Source organism: Panulirus ornatus, chromosome 12 (genome assembly GCF_036320965.1).
Source record: "Panulirus ornatus isolate Po-2019 chromosome 12, ASM3632096v1, whole genome shotgun sequence".
Lineage (NCBI taxonomy): Eukaryota > Metazoa > Arthropoda > Malacostraca > Decapoda > Palinuridae > Panulirus > Panulirus ornatus.
Window position 1 is genome coordinate 25,087,951 of NC_092235.1, and position 23,353 is coordinate 25,111,303.

At 45.2% G+C, this 23,353-nt stretch overlaps 1 protein-coding gene across 5 annotated transcripts in view; it reads right to left on the bottom strand.

The window, feature by feature from the left end:
• The window catches only part of LOC139751889 (uncharacterized), a 149,439-nt gene that overhangs the window by 119,762 nt on the left and 6,324 nt on the right, over positions 1 to 23,353 (bottom strand). Inside the window, exon 1 of one of the 5 annotated variants that reach the window (XM_071667551.1) lies at positions 15,425 to 15,553. The exons of the other annotated variants lie outside the window; for them this stretch is intronic. The gene's annotated coding sequence lies outside the window, so the exon portion shown is untranslated. Of the gene's footprint in view, positions 1 to 15,424; positions 15,554 to 23,353 lie in introns of those variants that run through there. 5 annotated transcript variants of the gene reach the window in all.

Genomic DNA, 23,353 nt, shown 5'->3' on the forward strand with positions numbered 1-23,353 from the left:
ATCATCTGTACCAATATCTGGTTAAGATTATATTAGTGTGTGTGTGTGTGTGTGTGTGTGTGTGTGTGTGTGTGAATGCAGAGATGTGTAGCCCAGACAAGGGAGACTTGAGGCAGAGTTGTTGAGTCTGTGTGGGCGGGTCATTACGACAGTGTGGCTGGTCCAAGGCGATCAGCTGAGCTCCGGCACGGCTTGCTGGGGATACACACACACACCGACACCGGCGAACTTCGATCGAATTTAGACTCGCTCAGCCGTTGTTTACATTGCACCCCCGACCTCCACCCCCGTACTATATATTATACCGCATTGTGCGTTGTAATTTGGAGCCGTAGGTGGTAAATATATCGATTATATACCACGTATATGTGTAAATGATTCTTCTATCAGAGAATTTAATGTAGGCAGAGGGCGAAGGAGGAATTAGCTAGGAATGTCGAGGTGAGAGCAGTAATAGATGTTCACTTGTACATCTTTAATGGCAGAGGCGCCGTGGAGGTCGACTCATGGGAATGTTGCTTGGGGGGTTGGGGTGAGGGGGAGACGCACTCCCTCAAGGCACTGTGTTATCACTTGACTTTCGTAATAACACAGTTCATCTTGTAGATATTATCGCCTCTTTTTTTTTTTCTTTTCTTAATCATAATCAATTTCAGTTAATTAACTGGGGTCTTTTATACCACAGTAATTTGATAATGTATCGCTGTTCTTGTGTTCAAGTGGAAGTAGGTTATTAAAGTTATTTTATGATAACTTATTGAAATATGTCATCGTTTATTCACTTATGGGGAGTTTGAATTGCAAAGTCGTTCGTAAGAACAGTTGTGTAGTGGTAATATACCACCGTTCTTGTGGTTGTATAGAATCACAACCAATGAGGCGAAGTCTATAGTGTTAGAGCCGCAACACAAAGGTTTTCGAAGTTAATTTGTTGTATTTACTACAAACCCCGCCTCGCCCCTGCGCGTGGCCGTCAGCCTTACCTAGCGAGCTGCAGCGGCAAAGCGGCTCAGTTAAGCCAACTCAAGGTATTGTTGAAAGCGACTTCTTGGCGAGGTGGTTTGGCACTCACACCGCTTCAGACGCGGTGAATAAAATAGCAGGAAGGGAGAGGTGATAGGTAAATGATAAATGACATATCTCAAGGGGGGACAGCAGCGCGCTTTGTTAGTCATACATAATTCATATATTATCCCGCTCAGGGTGTGGACTAGGAAATATTCTGAGCTGTTAGATCATTCTCCGGCCATTCTACTATCGCCTGTGGGGCGGTACTCGTCGCCCTGGTGCTCCCTACACACACACACAACACACACTCTCTCTCTCTCTCTCTCTCTCTCTCTCTCTCTCTCTCTCTCTCTCTCTCTCTCTCTCCAGCCACCTTCACCTACGCCTCATTCAGTAGGATGAAGCTATTGGATCGTTCCCCACTGCTGCCGCTGGCTGTTTCCTGGCGCAGTCATTCAGTTGCAGTTTGCCACCACACCCTCGTCAAGCCCCTCCTTTGAAATGCTATTAGACCTCTAGAGAAAACACACCTTCATTCTAGCCATCGTGAATAACCATCGGTGACTAAACTTTATATTTAACGTCCGTCTAGATGTAAAGACTTTATGACAGCAATCTCTCCACCCTCAGCATTTTGTAACCCTTCTGTTTATGTCTGTATTTTCTCTGCATATTTTGTCGTACTCGTATTTCAGTGAACTAATAAACAGTCATTAAACACGTACACACCTACATACACACACACACACGCTTATGTAATTCTGTAAACGTAAGAATCTTTTTTTTCTAGCTTATCCGCGCCGTACGATCGGCCTCAACAAACAAACAAAACATTACATTGCAAGCGAAAGGCTAGACGCTTGCAATGGGGAACATAATCTAATATCCGCTAGAACTAAATGATGCAGAGTTATGACTCTGCTTGGTCAGAGAAGTGATTTCCCAGCGTTTTCGTGCATGATTTAGGAAAACCTTGGGTTAAGTATTGTGTACAACGACCGTATTGGAAGTGCGCACCCCGGTCCGCGCATCCTCACGAAAACAGTTGCCAGTTCGTCACCGCAGTAAGTCGCTGGCGGTTTGTTGTGTTCTCATCAAACTGCTCGTCCAGGGTTAAGAAGATGACGTTAGATATTAACTGCAGAGGAAGTAAGAATGGTTGCAGGTATTTTGTTATGCATGAAATTAGTAAGGATAGCAAAGCTTGTTTATGGTAGAGGTGATGATGTTGTGGCTAGTCTTGGCTGTAAGGGGACGACTGTGGGTAGTCAGTTCACGGGACGTGTGTGTTGGTACCTGCTGCAGAAATGACCATTCATTTCCCCAGGTCAAAGGCCAGGCTATCATACCCAAAGGGCGTAACAGCCTGGTCAAGGGTCGTGCCGTCGTGCTTAAAGGTTATATCGTCGTGCTTAAGGGCTGTACCGTCCTGTTTAAAGGCTGTGCCGTAGTGTACAAGGGCCGCATTATCATGCTTAAGTTAAGCTTCTGAGTTAGAAATAGCTTATTGCCCTTTGACAGGCGTAAGCTGTGTGTGTGTGTGTGTGCGAGATTACCATTTGGTTGTTGGGAGGAGAGAGTTTCTCTCTCGTGTTGCCTAGTCTCTGTGTACATAGTTTGTGGCTAAATTACTGCTGCCACTGAATTCACTGTTTTAGATTTGAATCTTTGGTAAAAGAATTCAGAGTATGTAAATATTGTGCCTCAAGGACTGTAACCAACCAGGAAAACTTCCTTTTTTTTGATATCTGGGTATAAAAGCAATGATACAGTTTTTACGTGGTATATAACACAATGAATTGAATTAGTATAACAACCAGCGTTGTTAGCCTGTCCCAGAGAGTGAATCAGTGTTCAAAATCATGAGAGCTTAAGGTATATATATATATATATATATATATATATATATATATATATATATATATATATATATATATATATATGAAGCAAGTCAGTCGCCAAGCAGCAACACACAACAACTATCCCAGATATTATTAGATCAGTAAAGGATAAAGGTCAAGGCAAACTACACACCCATGAACATTATGATCAACATCGCCAGTACTGTTCAAGGAACAGGAACTCACCAGTTAACTGAACAATTGTCTGCATGATCCACGTCAGGAACATGGGAATGAGACCCAGAAGATACTTAACTTTATCCTAGGCCGACGTCTGTTGGCGTCACTTGATTTTGTTTTGTTTTTAAAGTTATCTGCGGTCGGTCTACTGCGCACTCCAAGCTCATCCCGAGAGCAGTTGGGCATGTGGATCACTGAGGTGGCAGATTATTATCTCTCAGACCCCAGTGGCCAGATGATTTAAATATAAAGTGCACCAGAATTGGTTCCTGACGTAACCTAACAGTCTTCCATGTTGTTAATGTGTATGCTAGGTACATTAAAGTGGATTTCGGGTGTTTTTTGAGAGAGGGAGGCGATAGATGGCGACCGAGTTCTGTTATTTCGTACGTGTCTGATGATGCTCGTGAACTTTCGCATTGTAGAATTACTAATTATATGAGTCAGTGGATACAGCTGGGCGAGGAAGGCCTCTGGCCTGGGTTGAGGTAAGCTGCCTTCAAGGTGAAATGAGGTAAGGTAAGGTAAGGTAAGGTAAGGTAAAGTATTCTCCGGAGGCCAGACCAAATCCTTGCCCAAGGGACAACCTCGTCGAACATAAAGCGTTCAGAACCCATCTATTACACCGACATTCATCATCACCACTTCATCATCACCACCGTCATTTGATTAGCATCATTGTCATCATTACATGCTTATCATTTACGCCCTTATCAGTTCATCAGAGGCTGTGATCATTACCTATGGCAGTCATCTTCATCAGTGATCACCATCATTATCATGTTATCATCATTATCACTGTCACATGAGCGCCATTATCATTTGTCACTCTCGCCTCACTTTCCCTACCATTGCCCCTGTCACTCATCCCAGTTATCATCACTATCATTGCTCTGGATCATCACCCATATCACTCACCAGTATCTTCACTATCATTCTGTACGTCATCACACACACACACACACACACACACACACACACACACTTTTGAACTGCCTACTATCATGACTTAAGCCTTCACCATCACTCATTCTCTCATTAGCATTAACGCCATGTGTGTATTCACTATCACCAGCGCTGACACACTCGCTTGTAACGCTCACTCACCATCAGTGATCAGGCGTGGCCATCATCATCATCTGCCTCGTCACCACCGTCACCGTGACGCGCCCTAAGTAATGATCACCATCGTTTTAATCGCGAGCCGTCACCATTATGATCGACACCGTCCCACACGTCCGGTGATCGGTCACTATCGGGTGACCGTGGAGGGTGTATGGTAAGGGGGAAGGGGGATGGGTGTACGCACCAAGACAGCAGGAGGAGTGAGGGGAGGAGGCAGAAGTGCCCTGTGTCTCACCACTGTGGCGTTACGTCACAGCTTCAGGCACTGGCCACACTCCCTGCTCTGGCCCGCCAGCCCTCAGCGGACATCCCTATACTGCCCCCTTGCAACTGTGGTGGTGGTGGTGGTTGTGGTGGTAGTGTGGTGATGATAGTGAAGGGAAGGTGGTGCTGGTTGTGGTGGTGGTGGCAGGTGGTGATGGTAGTGAAGGGAAGGTGGTGCTGGTTGTGGTGGTGGTAGTGTGGTGATGGTAGTGAAGGGAAGGTGGTGCTGGTTGTGGTGGTGGTGGCAGGTGGTGATGGTAGAGGTGTGTGGTAGCGGTGGTGGAGGTGTGGCAGTGGCCTCAGTTGTGGTGTGACTATGGTTGTGGTAGTTGTGGTAGCGGAGGTGACATTGATGACCTCATGACGCGACGCACCCTAAACGCACCTCTCCAGACAGGTAGGTATGGATACACTATTATACCCTCTCCACACACACCCATTGGTTCAGTCCAAACCTCCCCCTCACTTCGAACCATCGTACCCAAAGGGACGTACCCATCGTGCTCGAGAGGTTAAACTAACCCGAAGACATCCTCTCAAGACATGAAGATCCACCAGGGAACACGTCATTAAGGTAGTCGGACACACTTGGCCCTTTGCCTCCGACCCTGGTTAAGGATGGAGAACCTCGAAGTGTGCGCCTATGTTTCCACACGTACCTGACGTGAGCCTGAGTTCGACTCACTTCCACGCTCGTCTTAACGCAGGTAAAAAAAAAAAAATAATGGGAAAAAGTTGTCCACAAGCCTTGAAAGGCGGTGGTTTCGGCCTTGTAAGTGGTAGGTGGCGGGAATTCTGTAAAAAAAACCCGTGCGGGGCGCGCGCGTCCGTCCGTCCGTCCGTTCGTCCGTGGGTGCGGTCGTGATCGCCACGTCCTTCAACTTCGCGTGACGGGATCAAGGCGCTGCGTGAGGAATAGGGGTCGGAGAGTTGGCTCGACGGTGAGGGGTGGCTATGGACCGGGTGGCGGGAAGGGGGGTATGAATGGTATGTCTCCTGCAGTATATATATATATATATTATTATTATACTTAATCGCCTGTCTCCCGCGTTAGCGAGGTAGCGCAAGGAAACAGACGAAAGAATGGCCCAACCCACCCACATACACATGTATTTACATAAACGCCCGCACACGCACATATACATACCTATACGTTTCAATGTATACATACATATACATATACAGACATATACATATATACACATGTACATATCCATACTTGTTGCCTTCATCCTTTCCGTCGCCACCCGCCACACATGAAATAGCATATATATATATATATATATATATATATATATATATATATATATATATATATATATATATATATATATATATATAAATATATATATATATATATATATATATATATATATATATATATATATATATATATATATATATATATATATATATATGAGTGTGTGTGTGTGTGTGTGTGTGTGTGTGTGTGTGTGTGTCACCGTTTTCATATTGCAATGTCGATCGAATTTTCTTCTTAGGGGAAGAACATGTGATAGTGACTGATTACGAATAAGCTGATGTTTGAGGCACAACCTACTCTTATAAGATGACTTAGTCGACGATCAAAGAGAAGGTACATGAACGAGGCAATGACTCAGAGATTCATTCCTTTCAAGACCAGAAGTTCCGAAGACCATAAATTTTTTTTCTTCATGTCATAAACTGATTGTTTAAAGACGACTGCAGGAGTCACGAGCGAGGTCATTGCTTTGTTTTAAACGCCGTAAACTTACTGTATTAAACGTGATGATAATCCTTGGCGTTTACACACACTCAGATTACAGACACTAGAGCCGTTCTTGTTGTTTGCACACTCTAGCCACTGACGCTAGACCCATTCATGTTACTTGCCCCACTCAGTTGTAAACACTAGATCCGTTCTTGTCACTCAACACACCCTGGTTAGGAAGTATAGACCCATTCTTGGTGCTTAGAGATTCACGTCACAAACACACTTCTTCTGTTCCTCGAGATGATCCACTGTAAACGGAAGGAACAAAGGGGTTCAGTGGTTACGGAAAGGTTATCGTAACATTGTGGCAGACTTTGGTGAGGAGGGAGAGGGGGGAAGACTAGGAGGATGCTGGCTGTGTAGTCTGGAAGTTACTCGTATATCTGTGTGTGTGTGTGTGTGTGTGTGTGTGTGTGTGTGTGTGTGTGTGTGTGTGTGTGCAGCGGAAAAGCCGGCCTTTATTGTGGGTACGACAGAACAACCATTGAGCACGATGGTACGACCTTTGAAACACGATGGTACGACCCTTGAGCACGATGGTACGACCCTTGAGCACGATGGTACTACCTCTGAACACGATGGTACGACTGTTGAACACGATGGTACAACCTTTGAAACACGATGGTACGACCCTTGAGCACGATGGTACGACCCTTGAGCACGATGGTACGACCCTTGAGCACGATGGTACGACCTTTGAACACGATGGTACTTACGACCCTTGAGTATGGTTTCCAAAGGCGAGGTTACCATACCCATAAATCGTAGTTTTGGGTTATCGGTCGTCGTAACTTCGTCCTCAAAAGAATAAGCTGTCTAAAGTCATATTGAGCGTCTTAGTATACTAATCAAACCACCAAGCAGATAAGCTTTCAGTTCTTTTAATTAAGTCAGCTGTGAAGCTATCTTTTAATCAGTCCACAAGGAGACGCGAACACTAAACTCTTTGCAATTTACTTTAGATAAATAAAGCTACAGAGATACTCAGTTTTACACAGTGTTCATGTCAAGTTGCCACAGACGTTTGTCCCACAGCGCGTTAACTTGCGCTACTATGGCAACTTTCACATGGATAAATAGTTGCTATGGCAACTTTTACATGGATAAATAGTTACTATGGCAACTTTTACATGGATAAATGAAAGAAGAAATAATACTTTTTTTTTAAGTTTACGCTCAACAGGATTCTGTTTTCATGTCGAAGGCTTACAGGTATGGAGGGGAGGTCCTGTCCAGGTCAGGTCCCCAGGTTGGACCTCTCTCTCTCTCTCTCTCTCTCTCTCTCTCTCTCTCTCTCTCTCTCTCTCTCTCTCTCTCTCTCTCTCTCTCTCTCCCTTTTTTGGGGGGGGGGGAGGGGGGAGCGGTCGTGAAGGACGAGATAAAGTCTAAAAAAAAAGGTGAGAAAAAAAGATTATTTGAAGGCAGGAAGTCGATTCTCCATCTCCTTCCTCCACACCCCCTTCCCATACAACCCCAGCCCCCTCCCCCCCCCCCTCACATGACTATCTCTGAATGTATCGTTGATAGGGACATACCTGGCACGGGTCAGAAGATCGCCCTAGTGGAAGGCCATCTCTGGTGAAGTGGGAAAAGATGAGAGAAAAAGAAAAAAAGAAGAAAATCTAGAATTGAGCCAGGGCTCTGTGGGTGTGTGCAGACCTGACTCTTAAAGGCAGGAAGGTTATAAGAAGAGGTGAGGAAGACAACAGGTGGTAGAGAACTCCAGATCTTAGCCATCTTCGAGAAAAGGAGGTATCGTAACGGTTCATCCTCGAGCGGCTGGTATCCATAAATAAACAGTGGGAAGCACCAGTTCACAGCGAGAAGAAGAAGGGTTGTCAAGAGGAAAGGCTAAGACGTGAGGGATTAGGACAGGTGTCTGGGGTATAGGGAGAGACGTGAGGACTAGGCCACACGGAGGGTTTAAGATACATCCACATTCCTAAGTTAGGAGGGTTGTACTTCCCTGGACGGCAGCTGCCTACAACCTACTGACACAGAGGGTGTAAGATGGTTCCGGGTCTCACTTCCACATTCGTAAGTAGTCAGGAGGGTTGTAATTCCCTGGACGGCAGCTACCTACAACCTACACACACGGAGTGTGGTGTGAGATGTTTCCGGGTATCACTTTAACCCGCTTGCTACAGGGCGATAGGGATTTCCTAGTCGGACGCTGTCTGCAACTTTTTTCTTCAGATTAAGCTGCCAGAATATACCTGATGTTGACATTTGTACTGATTTGCATGATACGGACAATTACGGTATGATAGTTTATTAACGATCTGTAGAAATGATACACTAAATACGAATATTTACTATTGAGATCTATCGAATAAAATGAAGGGGTAGTGAAGGGAGTGATAGGGTATTACATTACTGAACATGAAGGGGTAGTGAAGGGAGTGATAGGGTATTACATTACTGAACATGAAGGGGTAGTGAAGGGAGTGACAGGGTATTACATTACTGAACATGAAGGGGTAGTGAAGGGAGTGATAGGGTATTACATTACTGAACATGAAGGGGTAGTGAAGGGAGTGATAGGGTATTACATTACTGAACATGAAGGGGTAGTGAAGGGAGTGACCGGGTATTACATTACTGAACATGAAGGGGTAGTGAAGGGAGTGATAGGGTATTACATTACTGAACATGAAGGGGTAGTGAAGGGAGTGATAGGGTATTACATTACTGAACATGAAGGGGTAGTGAAGGGAGTGATAGGGTATTACATTACTGAACATGAAGGGGTAGTGAAGGGAGTGACCGGGTATTACATTACTGAACATGAAGGGGTAGTGAAGGGAGTGATAGAGTATTACATTACTGAACAGGCCACAGCAAATTCATAACGCTCATTAGAAGGTACGAGTTTTACACGTGTTTTACTTTGTTCTTCGTGTTCATATAAACACCAGCTGAGTATTAGCTTGGCTTGGAAATGACTCTGTGGTGTCGGATTAACCTGTGCAAAGATACGATAAGGAATTTTGTTGCCGGTGATAGATAAGTGGATTTTATATTTCAACGAAGCGGTGGAGGACGTCAGTCTAAGTGGTGGAGGACGGTAGGTTAATGGTGGAGAACGTTAGTGCAGTGGTGGAGGACGGTAGGTTGATGGTGGAGAACGTTAGTGCAGTGGTGGAGGACGGTAGGTTGATGGTGGAGAACGTTAGTGCAGTGGTGGAGGACGGTAGGTTAATGGTGGAGAACATTAGTGCAGTGGTGGAGGACGGTAGTGCGGTGATGGTGGGAGTTAGCATAGTAGTTTAGAACGGTGATGTAGGGTTGGAGAACGTTGGTGGAATTGATATAGTGGTGGTGGAATGGACTTGTAGATTGGTAGAGGATGGTAATGTGGTGGTGGAGGACGGTAGTGTATCGTCGTCTGTGTAGCGTCGGTGGAGATGTGAACTGTGTGAACCAATCCGGCCCCTGGGTCAAAGGCTTTCAGGCCAATCCGGCCACGGGGTCAAAGGCTTTCAGGCCATTTACGCAAGGCTCACCACACTGTCGGCTTACAGTGATCAATCACCTAGTTCTCATGTCTCAGGATATATGTTTACATAAAGTCATCACGCTCAGCCTCGGTAGATAACATCTATCGATAGTGAAGATAGATGTAGAACGTAAGGTCATGATCTTTCTTAAACACAGTTGTACCAGACTGTCTCAAATCACCAGCCGTCAGCGTTTGATGCCTGACTCTGGCTGACGGCGGTGTTAGGTCAAGTCCTCCCATCGAGGTGATTATCCTGCCTGGAAACGATCAACAAAGGTCTCCTCCAGAGGGGGAACTTCAAGATGCACCGCGACAGTCTGCATGTCAACTGTTCCCAAACTTGTTTGAAAGATACAGATCTGTCCGGATGAATGGAGGGTGGCCGGTTCTCGGCGTCTGGGGTCGTCACTCGTCGTAGTCTTCTGGGAAATGTCATCCGGGACGATGAGCCTAGTGGACGACGATGATATGGTGGTGGAGGCGAGTGGAATGATGATGGCTGAACTTGGCCGTGGTATAGGGAGCGAGCCTGGCATGCGACCTGACTTAGCCAGAAGGAGCATCGTGTATATGTACTAGAGCAAGGCAAACGACCAGGCTTTTTCTCCCGGTCGTGAACCATGTCAGGTACCTGGCCGGCCGTCCCTCCGCCTGCCTCAGAGAGAGAGAGAGAGAGAGAGAGAGAGAGAGAGAGAGAGAGAGAGAGAGAGAGAGAGAGAGAGAGAGAGGAGGGGAGGCTGACGTGTGTTTGCGTCAGCGGTACCGCAAGTCATCGGTGTCAGTACAGGTGGGTCATGCCAGGCGCATGGTATACCCCAGCACGGCTCTCGCATCCACCACAACAGCGGCAAGAGCACCACAACAGCAGCACGACCACCACAACAGCAACACGAGCACCACAACAGCAACACGACCACCACAACAGCAACACGACCACCACAACAGCAACACGACTACCACAACAGCAACACGACCACCACAACAGCAACACGACCACCACAACAGCAACACGACCACCACAACAGCAGCACGACCACCACAGTCATATCCTCGTCCTTACCATTTCTACGTAATATATTTACCCAAACGATAGTTCTAAAGGGCCGTCAGCGTATGAATGAGAGAGTTCTATATTGTTTCCATATTTTTTTTTTCTATCGTAGATATTTGCATATTCAAGAAACCAGCTGGTTCACTGGAGGGTTTTTGTCGTTTAGGCGTGTGCTGATCAGCTTGGGCCCAGGAGGCATACGCACATCTGGTCTGCATGAACAATGAGCTGATAACGAACCAACAGTTTTTGGCATGACTATGTTGTTGTGAGCCAAGACGGGTTTACTGTATTGAGTCTCCTTTAGGGTGAACGAGTTTTTTCGTAACTTGATCACTCTATGAATCTCGTTTTGGCGTGCATGGTTCGCCACCCGAAATTACTTTCTTCTTTATGTTGTATCTGTTGTTCCCCCCCTCTCCTTCGCCAGACCCCCCCTTCTGCCTATCGCTGTTGCACAATCTAACGGTTCCTTCTGGGGTTTTGTGCCAGTCTTAAGCGCGGTTTGGTGAAGGTCACGCTTGCCTGGCCTGTTCTCAAAGCAAGGCTAAGTTTGACGGTTGAAATGTCATGAAGGTCGAAGCTCATGAATATTCACTGGAAAGAAAAAATAAAATGGACTCGATGGATAATTTTTTCTCTTCGTTCAGTTGCGTTTTCGACATGCGTACAAATATCACCTTTGTAGTTCATGTGCCTGAAGCAAAGTTCTGCTTTTTTCTTTTTTTTTTTGAGTCGTGGGTATGGTTATTTGGAGTTTTCAGTGCTGCATGAATCTGTCTTTTTTGCAGTCACCTTCGACGAGGAAGAGGTGGAGTGGAAGGTGAATCACTTAACCACGGAAGATGGACAATCTTCTTCCATTGGCTTGTTAGTAGTGTCAGGTGTCATGGCCGAAGTGTGAGAGAACTTCGTCGTTAACTGCGGCGAGATAATGCAGTCAGCACCTTGCGCACGACGGTACGACCCTCAGGTATGATGGCCTGGCCTTTATCCAGACTCGTGGGGTTTATATCAAAGTCCAGACCATCATGTACTAAATGTGCTAAATGGCAGAGTTGACGTCTGTTACGATTGTTTACGATCTGTTCTTTTCAGTGGATAACGATCTGTCGGATTGGTTGATTAACTGGGTTTGAGGCTTATCAACCACTAGGGTCGTTAAGGCCGAAAATCTCATTCTGTAACCATTATTCGTAGAACGTCGAGCACCTACAGGTGGTCAAAATGATTCTGAGACCTTACACACACACCCTCACTGCGCATCAGTCCATTTTAGCTTGCCAGTAAGAACAGTGTGGTCATAGCTTATTGTTGTGATATTTATAAACTCATGTTAAGTAGAATTGAAAACAGAATCTGTTCTTCCCTACAGGTTACTCCGGTATGTGTCCATGTGATGCTGGGAATAAAATCTGATTCTCTATAGACAATAACTGTGATACTGGGGATAACATCTGATCCTCTATAGACAATAACTGTGATGCTTGGGAATAAAAGCTGATCCTCTATAGACAATAGATGTGATGCTTGGGATAGAATCTAATCCTTTATAGACAATAACTCCCAACATACCGGATGCGTCGTGACTGGTACTGTGGAGAGAATCCTTTCCCTGCATAAAGAACAGCTTTATGGCGAGTGCATCTCGGTCATTACTGTGAATGAAGTCAGTCCAGACATAATTAAAGATCTCCACCAGTAATTAACCCCGATTCAGCCGCTGCTCCTGCATAGGCAGTTGCCCTGGTTAGCATTATATTCGGCTAACATGCTCGCTCGAACACCTTTGTCTTCTGCAAGCTGTACTTTTAGAATAGAGTGTGGACTGGATGCCATTTATATATACTTTCTCGTGAGTAGGGAAGACCAGATTCAAGTCGACTACGTCGGCGTCAGGGAGACCATATCCGCCTTCAGAGACGTACGACGATTTTACCTGTACTGGCAGCAGGCGCTGCCGGCCAAGCGACCCGAAGTTTCAACGCCAGACGTAAGACGTGTGTAACAATACATAAACCATTTCTAGTGAGAATTGAAGAACCTTAAACTGGTGTAGGTAAAGCAGGGAAAACACACACACACACACACACACACACACACACACACACACACACACACACACACGTCAACCCAAACCAAGATGATAATCGCGCATATCAAGCCCTGTTTCTCACTATCTCCAACTCTTTACACTCTCACTAGGCCACAGTCCCCTTCAGCCTGTTCACCCTACCAAGCTTTTCGGTGTCAACAAAGACAAAATATTACGCAGTATATGCCTACGTACGTCATTAATTTTAAGATAATAATAATGATGATGATGATGATGATGATGATGCTGATGATAATAATGATAATAATGATAATAATAATAATAATAATAATAATGATAATAATAATAATTATAATAATGATAATAATAATAATAATAACAATAATAGTTCAGTGTGCTCAGAGTCTGATCAAGCAGGAGGGTGAAAGGCATGCACAGGATAGAGTAAATCGGAGCCATGTGATATACAGGGGTCGACGTGATGTTAGCAGACTGAACCAGAGTACTTGAAGCTGCTGGGGAAAACCATTGAAGGTCTCTAGGGGCCTGGTTGTGGATAGGGAGCTGTGGTTTCGGTACATTACACGAGACAACTAGAGAATGGAAGTGAGCGAATGAATCTTTTTCTTCATCTCGTGCGCCGGTATGTCGCTAAGGCGGGGAAACGGCGAACAAGTATGAAAGAAATATGATAATAATGATGATACTACTACTACTAATATTTATTTATTTTGATATTTATTATACTTTGTCGCTGTCTCCCGCGTTAGCGACGTAGCGCAAGGAAACAGACGAAAGAATGGCCCAACCCACCCACATACTCATGCATATACATACACGTCCACGCATGCACATATACATACCTATACATCTCAAACGTGTACATATATATACACACACACAGACATATACGTATATACACATAATATCATTATTATTATTATTATTATTATTATTATTATTATTATTATTATTATTATTATTATCATTATTATTATTATTATTATTATTATTATTATTATTATTATTATTATTATTATTAGTTGTTGTTGTTGTTGTTGTTGTTGTTGTAGTAGTAGTAGTAGTAATCATATCTCAGGACCTCTTTTATGGGACCTTTGCAAGCTTTAAGGCTGTTATTAGGAAGAGAATGGTAAGAGCCGTAAGGAGCAAGACGTTCCTCAACCAGACTGTCTACTGACGGATGTCACAACCTCGCCCAAGGTGACTTTTCACTCGCGACGTCATCACACGCAGGCGAATTCGGTAACGCCGTTTCCCGCGGTAGAGAGGTAGCGCCAGTAACACAGGAAGAGAAGCCACATCCGTTCACATCCGTTCTCTGGCTGTCATGTGCAATGCAATGAAACCACAGCTTTCTATCCACAACCAGACGCCGCAGACCTTTTCTGTAGTCCCCCCTAACAACTTCATAGGCCCTGGTTCAGTCCACTGACAGCACGTTGCCCCTTGTATACCACATCGCTCCATCCCGTGCTCACCTCACACACTCTTGCCTGTTGGAGCCCCAACAGTCAAAGCGTCTTTCCAGCATCCAGACGCGTTTCCACTTAATGTTGATATTTTAGTTATAGGCAAGTGCCAATATCCAGACAAGTACTAGTAGTGCCAATATCCAGACAGTTACTAGCAGTGTCAATATCCCGACAGGTACTAGCAGTGTCAATATCCCGACAGGTACTAGCAGTGCCAATATCCAGACAGTTACTAGCAGTGCCAATATCCAGACAAGTACTAGCAGTGCCAATATCCAGACAGGTACTAGCAGTGCCAATATCCAGACAGGTACTAGCAGTGCCAACATCCAGACACAGGTACAAAATAACGCCACCATCCAGACAATATTCAAAGTAGCGCCAATTATTTTTTTTTCTTCTGTATAAAGTAACGCTAATTTCTAGACGCGATACAAAGTGGTGCCACTACCCAGACACAGGAGTTACACACCAGTACCAACTCAGGTACAAAGTAGTGGCCATTACATGCGCAGGTGGTACCATTTTGGGCACAGGTGTAAGTGCTTATAACCAGCGAATTATCCACTGGAGTCAAGATAGCGACGGAAAGGCATCGTCTGTCATCATCTGACCCGGAGATAAACAGGAATTGACGTATTTTTTTCGAATTCTTATTACATTAGAATCAAATTCTATGGTAACGATCTCTTTATATTTTGATCTACCTTAACTAGGGCATCGCCCTTACAGACCTAGAGATGCCGATAATGCTTCTCCGGAAGTGTACAGTAAATGATTATGGTGCAACTGTTGATAAAGAAAAAAAAAAACACCTTGCTGGTTGAAAATCACTTATTGAAAAAGTTTTCAGATTTTCCCCCATCGCAGGGAAAGTTTCAAAAGTACACTTGAGGGAAATATATATATATATATATATATATATATATATATATATATATATATATATATATATATATATATATATATATATATATATATATATCCTAAGAAAGCGCTCGTGGTAATATGCCTTATATATATACACACACATAGGTTCGAGAGACATGAGAGAAACACCATATTGTCGAGTGGTATACACCCACCTGTGTGTTGGCGGTGTGTGTAGCGAGGGAGCGAGACAGAGAGAACCCGAGTGCTGCGGAGCTACATGCAAGGACGCCTGCTCGCGACGGACGCTCAGCCCAGACTGGCCGGCACCAGCTTGCACAGGGTGACAGTGTGACGTCACCGCCCTTGCCTGATACCAGGAAGGCCTTTACGATAACAAACACAAGACGAGTGCAAAGGAGGACCCCCAAGCAAAGGGGGGAAGAGAAGATGGGGCGAGGTGGGGTCGAAAGCAGATGCGGACTGTGGTCGGTCAGTTATCAACATGATTCTCTCTGGTACTCAGAAGGAGGGAAGGTTTTCTGAAGGAAGTTGTTGGGTTTAGTGGAAGAGGAGGGGCGGCTGTCAAGATTTTTCTTTCACTGAATAATTCTTAAGAGTGATGGATGGTGCCATGGGTGTTCTGTAAGGCTGGTGGTTAGTGCCATGGGTGTTCTGTAAGGCTGGTGGTTAGTGCCATGGGTGTTCTGTAAGGCTGGTGGTTAGTGCCATGGGTGTTCTGTAAGGCTGGTGGTTAGTGCCATGGGTGTTCTGTATGGTAATAGGTGTCTGTAAAGAGTTAATGGAATCACTGAGTTGGGCGACACAACTCACTTGAGGGCGATTTAATCCTTGAGCATGACGCCCCTTATACTCAAGAGCTTAAGTCGTTGTACTAAAGAAAAAAAGAAAGGTATGAGTCGTCGTGTTCAAGTGTTAAGTCGTTGCACTCATGGTTTAAAACGTCGTACTCAAGGGCTAAGTCATTGTACTCAAGGATTGAATCGTGACAGTCAAGGGTTAAGTCGTAGCAGTGAAGGTGGTTAACCAGATCTTTAGCATGGTGTGAATCGCGTCATTGTTTGTATATATAGAGCAAAGAGAGAGAGCTTGGCTTTCAGAAGTACTTAGAAGCAGGATGATGACCCATCTCCATGATCCGACTCATATTCCACGTACTCGACCGTTCATTTGTATGATAATCATGATGATTATCATTATCATTATCATTATCATTATCATTATCATTATTATCATTGGTGAATGTGTAGTTGATGCTGTATATGTGTAGGATGATGTGTGCATGTTGCATATGTGGAGCTGGTACCATGTGTGTGTGTGTGTGTGTGTGTGTGTGTGTTGTAGTGTTTATGTGTGATGAGACATATGTAAATGTTGTTTGTGTGTGGGAGATATATGTTAATTTGGGTGTGCATATGTGGGGCGATGTGTATATGTGAGATGATATGTATATATGATGATGATGATGTATTTGAGATGTGTCGGTGCTCGCATGTATATGAGAAAGTATAAGACTGATGGTGTGTATCAGGAGATGTATGAAGGTGATATTTATATGTGCGTACATGTGGATGGTAATGTGTATGCATGAAAAGATGTATATCTCTGACTGTGTGTGTGTGTGTGTGTGTGTGTGTGTGTGTGTGTGTCTAGTCGCTAACCTTGCCTTAGAGCAAGATTTCGTCTTAGTTATTATGGTACTATACTCACGGGCGGTTAGGTATATAAACTCTTTCTCTAAATGCGGTAGTAGCAGATAACCTCGCCTCATCTATTTAACTAGGTGGATAGGAGGTGGAGGAAGTGAGGACGTTGGAATAGAATTTCTAGCGGGGCAGCAGCAGCAGAAACTGTCATGTGTAAAGATGTAAGGTGCAGCTTTAACGGAATGTGTGGGTTGAGACGACTTCCCCAAAAACTACCGAAACATGTTACCTATAGACTCTGCTGCCAGGAATTGCACTCATCTACCTGACTCTTTCAGTTATGATGAACAGGTTGATGCACTCTGGGCCATTATTGTGTAACACCATTTGGCAAAACCTCATAGTATTTGTTCTTGTTCAGTTAGAGCTTATTAGATAATTCTTTACTCATTTTTCCATTTTTCTCGTGGAATGTTTTAACCTTTTAATTGCCGCGCGCGAGGCGTAATGGGGGTGGCTGGTGTCCCGTCTGTCGACATTATTTTAAAATGTCAACACGAAGAAGAAGAAAAAAAATTTATATAGAAAAATTACGGCCGTTACGTGCGTAGGTCACTCCCAGAGACATGGTTTGAAGGAGCTCCGTACATGGGGGTAGGTTAGGGGTGAGGACTGGACGACACTGGGAGACGCGTCTGCCATCGTTCGGGTGGACTCAGCGTCAGCCTTTGGACCATGACGACGTTACGACCCTGGAACACGACGGTATACGACCCTCCAGGTACGTTCGGTCGGTCTGACCTCTATCAAAGGGTCGGGTCAGATGACGTCAAACCATCGCGCGGTCGTCCCGCTGTGGTCTGTGGCTGAAGTACGACCCGAGGTACTGCGACGGGGATCAAAATGCAGACAGTCTGCAGCCTCCCTTGTTGACGGAAGTAAGTCCGTCTCAATTCACTTCACTGTTTACCCCCGGGTTTGGAGCGAGTGTGCGGAAGCTCCGCGCCCTGGGTGGAATACAAAAGCAAGGGGTCCCGTGTGCGTTCGTGCCACTCGTGGGGGGTTAATGGCGCTCTTGACCTTGGCTTCCTCCTGACTCATCCGGCCTGTGTGTTATGTCCCCGGCTCGCCACCCGCCCAGCCAAAACATACTGATTGATTAACCTGTTCTTCCCTGCACTGGAGAATCTGTGTTTGACATGTGAGTGTCATGATGAACGTTGTATTATGGTGGATGCACTGAGGCCCCGTGAAATACCTCTAGGTTGTTAGACTGACCGTCAGGAAGCAGCGAGCGGCCCCGGGCCGTCAAACTGAGTGTGAGGAAGGAGCGAGATAATTCACGTATCCCTCAGGGTCAGGCATGCCACCGTCCCCTCCTCTTGTGCCATATGCAGCAGACTCCTCAGCTTTCTACTCAAGCCGAAAGCTTATTAGCTTCGTACACACTCGCGCACCCGTAGCTATGCAGAAATGACTCGCGGAAGAATTTGAATTTCTCGTTCGGGAATGAGTGTTTAGAACGTAATTTCCGACGTTATGTCGGTAATATTTTTGGTGTTCACTCTCACTTGTTTTGTGTTTGAGAACATCACCAGTTATGTGAAGCTGTGTGTGGGAGTATGAGAGCTTCCTGACGAAGGATAGTGCCGTCTCATACATCACCAGCACAATGGTATGTCATGTCAGTCTCACCACATGGAAACAGGTGGTTCAAGGATTGGGTTAATCCCCCACGAAGATGTCAAATTCTGTAGAATGCGCTTGTTTAAGCATGGTGGAATAATCAGTGTTTTGATCACTGTGGCACGTTATACAGTGGGTAGTCTTATGATGGCAGCGCTCCCTATGTGACCACAGTGGCCAGGGGGAGGTTCCTTGCTAACCCCTACACAGCAGTTCTTAACCACGATTCATTTTCAATTACAGAATTGTCGTTTGAAATGGACCACATCATCCACGTCTCAGTCTGATGTTCACATTACTTCATTTGTTCAAGAAGATGGACACTGGACAGTCGAACAGTTCCATTCAAAAGTGTTCGTATATCTGATCAAAGCTCAGATAATATGTCACTTTCCATCCACTCAAATCCCTCGTTCCATCCACAGTGTTGTGGTATATGGCCGAAATATTTTACACAGTCACCGGTGCCATAAAATGTAGCGTCTTTTTTTCACAAACCAGCTCTACAGTCCTTGGCATGTACCACACAGACGGAGCACCTGACCAAGGGCACTGGTAAAATTCCGCGGGACTGGTATATTTGTACATGTTCTGTCGTGTAGTGGGAGATGGGGGCGCCACCTGACCTCCTATTTGAAGTTTAGTCAGCGCCTGCTGCCACGCGCCTGGTACAAACTCTCGTACGCCTGTCAGTGCTTGAGACAGACACAAGTGTTTGATAAAACTATGAGACAGTCGCGCCGCCGATCTTTCTAATTGAGTAGAATTCTTCTTTGATCAGTTTAGTAGCTCCTGGTTTTGTAATTACTCACGAAACTGCCGAGTTTGTGGACTTACGTCGTCATTTGTTTATGACGACAGGACAACGCAGTGTGGGCTCGTTATTTAGCGCGGTGGTCGGTTCTTGGGGGCACCACAGAAAACGAGGAGATGGATGGATGCAGTTAAGGAGGCTTTTGAGGTGTCGGGGCCTGATTGTTCACGAGGGTGAGAGGCGTTATATAAGAACAATATATATATATATATATATATATATATATATATATATATATATATATATATATATATATATATATATATATATATATATATATATATATATATGTCACGGACGTATAGCACTGGGATAACTGTTAATGATGATAACAAGGCAAGCTGTAGAGAACGTAGACTTTACACCACTAGGGGCGCTGATAAGAACGGAACACCGTCTGAGTGATTACAGCTGGTGATAAAGAATGAACCAGCTGTAGTGTACCCTGATCTTACAAAAGGTCGAATGTATTATCCCCACGAGCACGACGGGACGATCCCTGAGCACGACAGTACGACCCCTTGAGCGCGACGGTACGACCCCTTGAGCGCGACGGTACGACCCTTGAGCACGACGGTACGACCCCCTGAGAACGATGGTACGACCCCTGAGAACGATGGTACGACCCTTGAGCGCGACGGTACGACCCTTGAGCGCGACGATGGGATCATTCACATGGGTCAGGTCAAATACCTGACTACCATACCCGACGGTCGTTGGTCACATAGTCGTGCTCAAGGGTCGTACCGTCGTCCTCAAGGGGGTTAGTTAGTTTCTAAGGTAATACAGGTGTCGCTCAAACGTCGCGCATCGAACCTGGATCCCGGATTATGACTACGCCACACTGGCCGCCACACTACCAAACCTTCCACCACAATACAGTTACCACCACGGAATCCTCGATGTATTTTTCAAAGTTATGCGGTATTGTCCCTTTGGCTTTATGTCGCCATCAAGGTGCTATGATATATCGAGTGGTGACATAAAGGATGATTTTCCTTTATAAAGGTGAAGTTGCAGCTGTGGGCGCCAGGAGGTAGTCCTTCCAGGAATGGACTGGCAACGGGTGCGGAGGGCGAATCCCCTGAGAGAGAGAGAGAGAGAGAGAGAGAGAGAGAGAGAGAGAGAGAGAGAGAGAGAGAGAGAGAGAGAGAGAGAGAGAGAGCTACCCAGCTACCCCTCATATATCTTAAATAGATAGATAGATAAGAAAATATCTTACACATACAATCTACATGAAATATTATCTTAAGATTAAGAAAGTGAGTTACGTATGTCGTGGAGACACCAACAACAACAAAAAACATATTTTCATCAATTTCGTGGATGTTGTGTTACCATGGGTCATGCCTGTAGGGTCCTCGATCCCTCGCCTTACGTAAGGTCCTCCTCACAGTGACTCGGGCTGTCATCTGCTGGGATGACGCAGCAGACAGACTCCCTCCCTCCCTCCTTCCCTCCACATCACAGGAACTCTTACTCACGCACCAGACGTGTGGTAAATGAAGAGTAAAATCTTATAATAATGCTTTTTTCTCCCTAGGGCGTTGCTGCTGTATTATACGTCATGGTGGGGGTAAATATTAACTGTGATATGTTCATTCTCTTCTGTCCTTCGTCAGGTTACTGACTGTTATCTCGTATAAAAGAGTTGCACTTTCTTCCCTCCCTCATCCTACCTGTTGTGAAGGTTCAGTCCACGAAAAATATGTTATGGAAATCCACATTTACTGTTCTATAGAATAGTGTCTTGTTCCCTCCCTCCCCCAATCTCCCCCCTTACACCATCTACCTAGGTCGAAAATCTTGGAAGAGATGTTGTGTGTTTTAAACCTAATGATATGGCGTGGGAGATCTTACATACAGTGGGTTACACACACACACACACACACACACACACACACACACACACACACACACACACAAAACCGGAAACCCCTTAACACTCCGATGGCCATATGCAAATAATTACACCCGCTTGAGACTTGAATTCGTTGCCTGGTTCCCAGCGATCCGTACTGGTGGTGGCTGCCATATTCATGTTCAGTGTGTCCTGCTGGATGAGGTGGTGTTATTATTATTATCATTATTGTTGGAGAACCGAGACTCAACAGCAAGGTAAGCGCTCCTTAGCTGGGATCAAATTCTCAAGACTGTGACACTTGAGGTACTCAAAGGTTCATAGCCAACGCTAGATATCTGAGACGAAATGACATTCATAAATAAAAAACCTTTTTATATATTTAAGATATTATCTATGTAGGAAATGAGACCGGAAGGGCTGACTCAAGTTGTTTTAGAGAATTATAAACGGTATAATACAACTGTTATCACTGTATTTGGTATATCCGTTGACATAAACAGGAGACTCGTACCGTTTTTATACAGATTACGAGTCAACCAACACTGAGCAAGATAGAAAGATGAAAGACGGCCATTGAGATTCTAGGAATGGACTGGAGATTTGACATGTAACACACCATTTACCTACTGGGACCACTCCCGTGGAATAAAAAGCGGGTGGGTTTTGATTGACGGGTTAACGAACAATGAAGACGAATGTATAATGGAAGGCCACCACTGAGTTAAGCTATCATTAACCATATGGAGTACATCTAGCCGAGGTCACGAATCTTGCTGGTGATTACAGGTCATTTGATCTCAGGAGAGGTTCTCTGACCAGTGTGTGTTAAGGTCACTGCATTCGCAACTTCTCTCTCACACAAAAAAAAGATAAGGGTGTTTGGCTTGTGTTCTGTACTTGTTTCACGTGTTCTCGGAGCCTGAGAAAAAACGTTGAGCGTTTTTTCTTTCTTTTTCGAGGTCTGTCTTAGTTTCTCGAGTAATATCATTACGATCTTTGGGTACGACTGTGTGGCCTTTGCGTTTAAAGGCCTGTGACCTTTTAATGGACCCCTTAGGAATCAGGTCAAAGGTTATTCCGTCATAAGGAATCGAGGTCACACGCTTCCGTGCTGAAGAAGGTTAAGTGTTGTGGACGTAAAATTGGTGTCTTGTTGTTGGTGAAATTCAACGCTGTATTCTGTTCTGTATCCTTTGGAGCTTCCTTAGTTGGCCTTTCTCATTCTGTCGTGTGTTGGAGATGCGATCTGTCGAGTGTTGGAGATGTGATCCGTCGAGTTTTGGAGATGTGATTCGTCGTGTGTTGGAGAAGTGATCTGTCGTGTGTTGGAGAAGTGATCTGTCTTGTGTTGGAGATGTGATCTGTCGTGTGTTGGAGATGTGATTCGTCGAGTGTTGGAGAAGTGTTGGAAATGTGATCCGTCGAGTGTTGGAGATGTGATCTGTCGTGTGTTGGAGATGTGATTCGTCGAGTGTTGGAGAAGTGTTGGAAATGTGCTCCGTCGAGTGTTGGAGATGTGATCTGTCGTGTGTTGGAGAAGTGATCTGTCGAGTGTTGGAGATATGATCTGTTGTGTATCTCCCTCCCACACTGTCGTTGTTGGTTATGTAACCAAATTATCCGTTTCTCTTGATTCCCGGCAGCGGCAGCGGCGGTGGCGCTGGTGGCAGCGGCGGTGGCGGCGGTGGTGGTGGTGGCAGCAATTACATGTGTGACGGGCGTGCGTGATTTGGACCATCTGCAGCTGGCTTTGTGATGCCGTGTAGGGGCCTCCTCCAGCCAGAACAGACGATTTTGGTGTTTTTCTTTCAGCGAACTCCTCCTCTTCCTCTCCTCCTCCTCCTCTTCCTCCTCCTCCTTCTCCTCCTCCTCCTCTTTCTCCTCCTTGTCGATGTTGTGTATCTGGAATCGACATTTTGCATGTGGTCGATGTTGAGAATTGCCCCTCTCTCTCTCTCTCCCGTGAGACATCACCCGCCCTCACAAGACGTTGTGTCTGGTCTTATTACTGTCTTACATCACACACACACACACACACACACACACACACACACACACACACACACACACACACACACACACACACACACACACACACACATACACACACGCC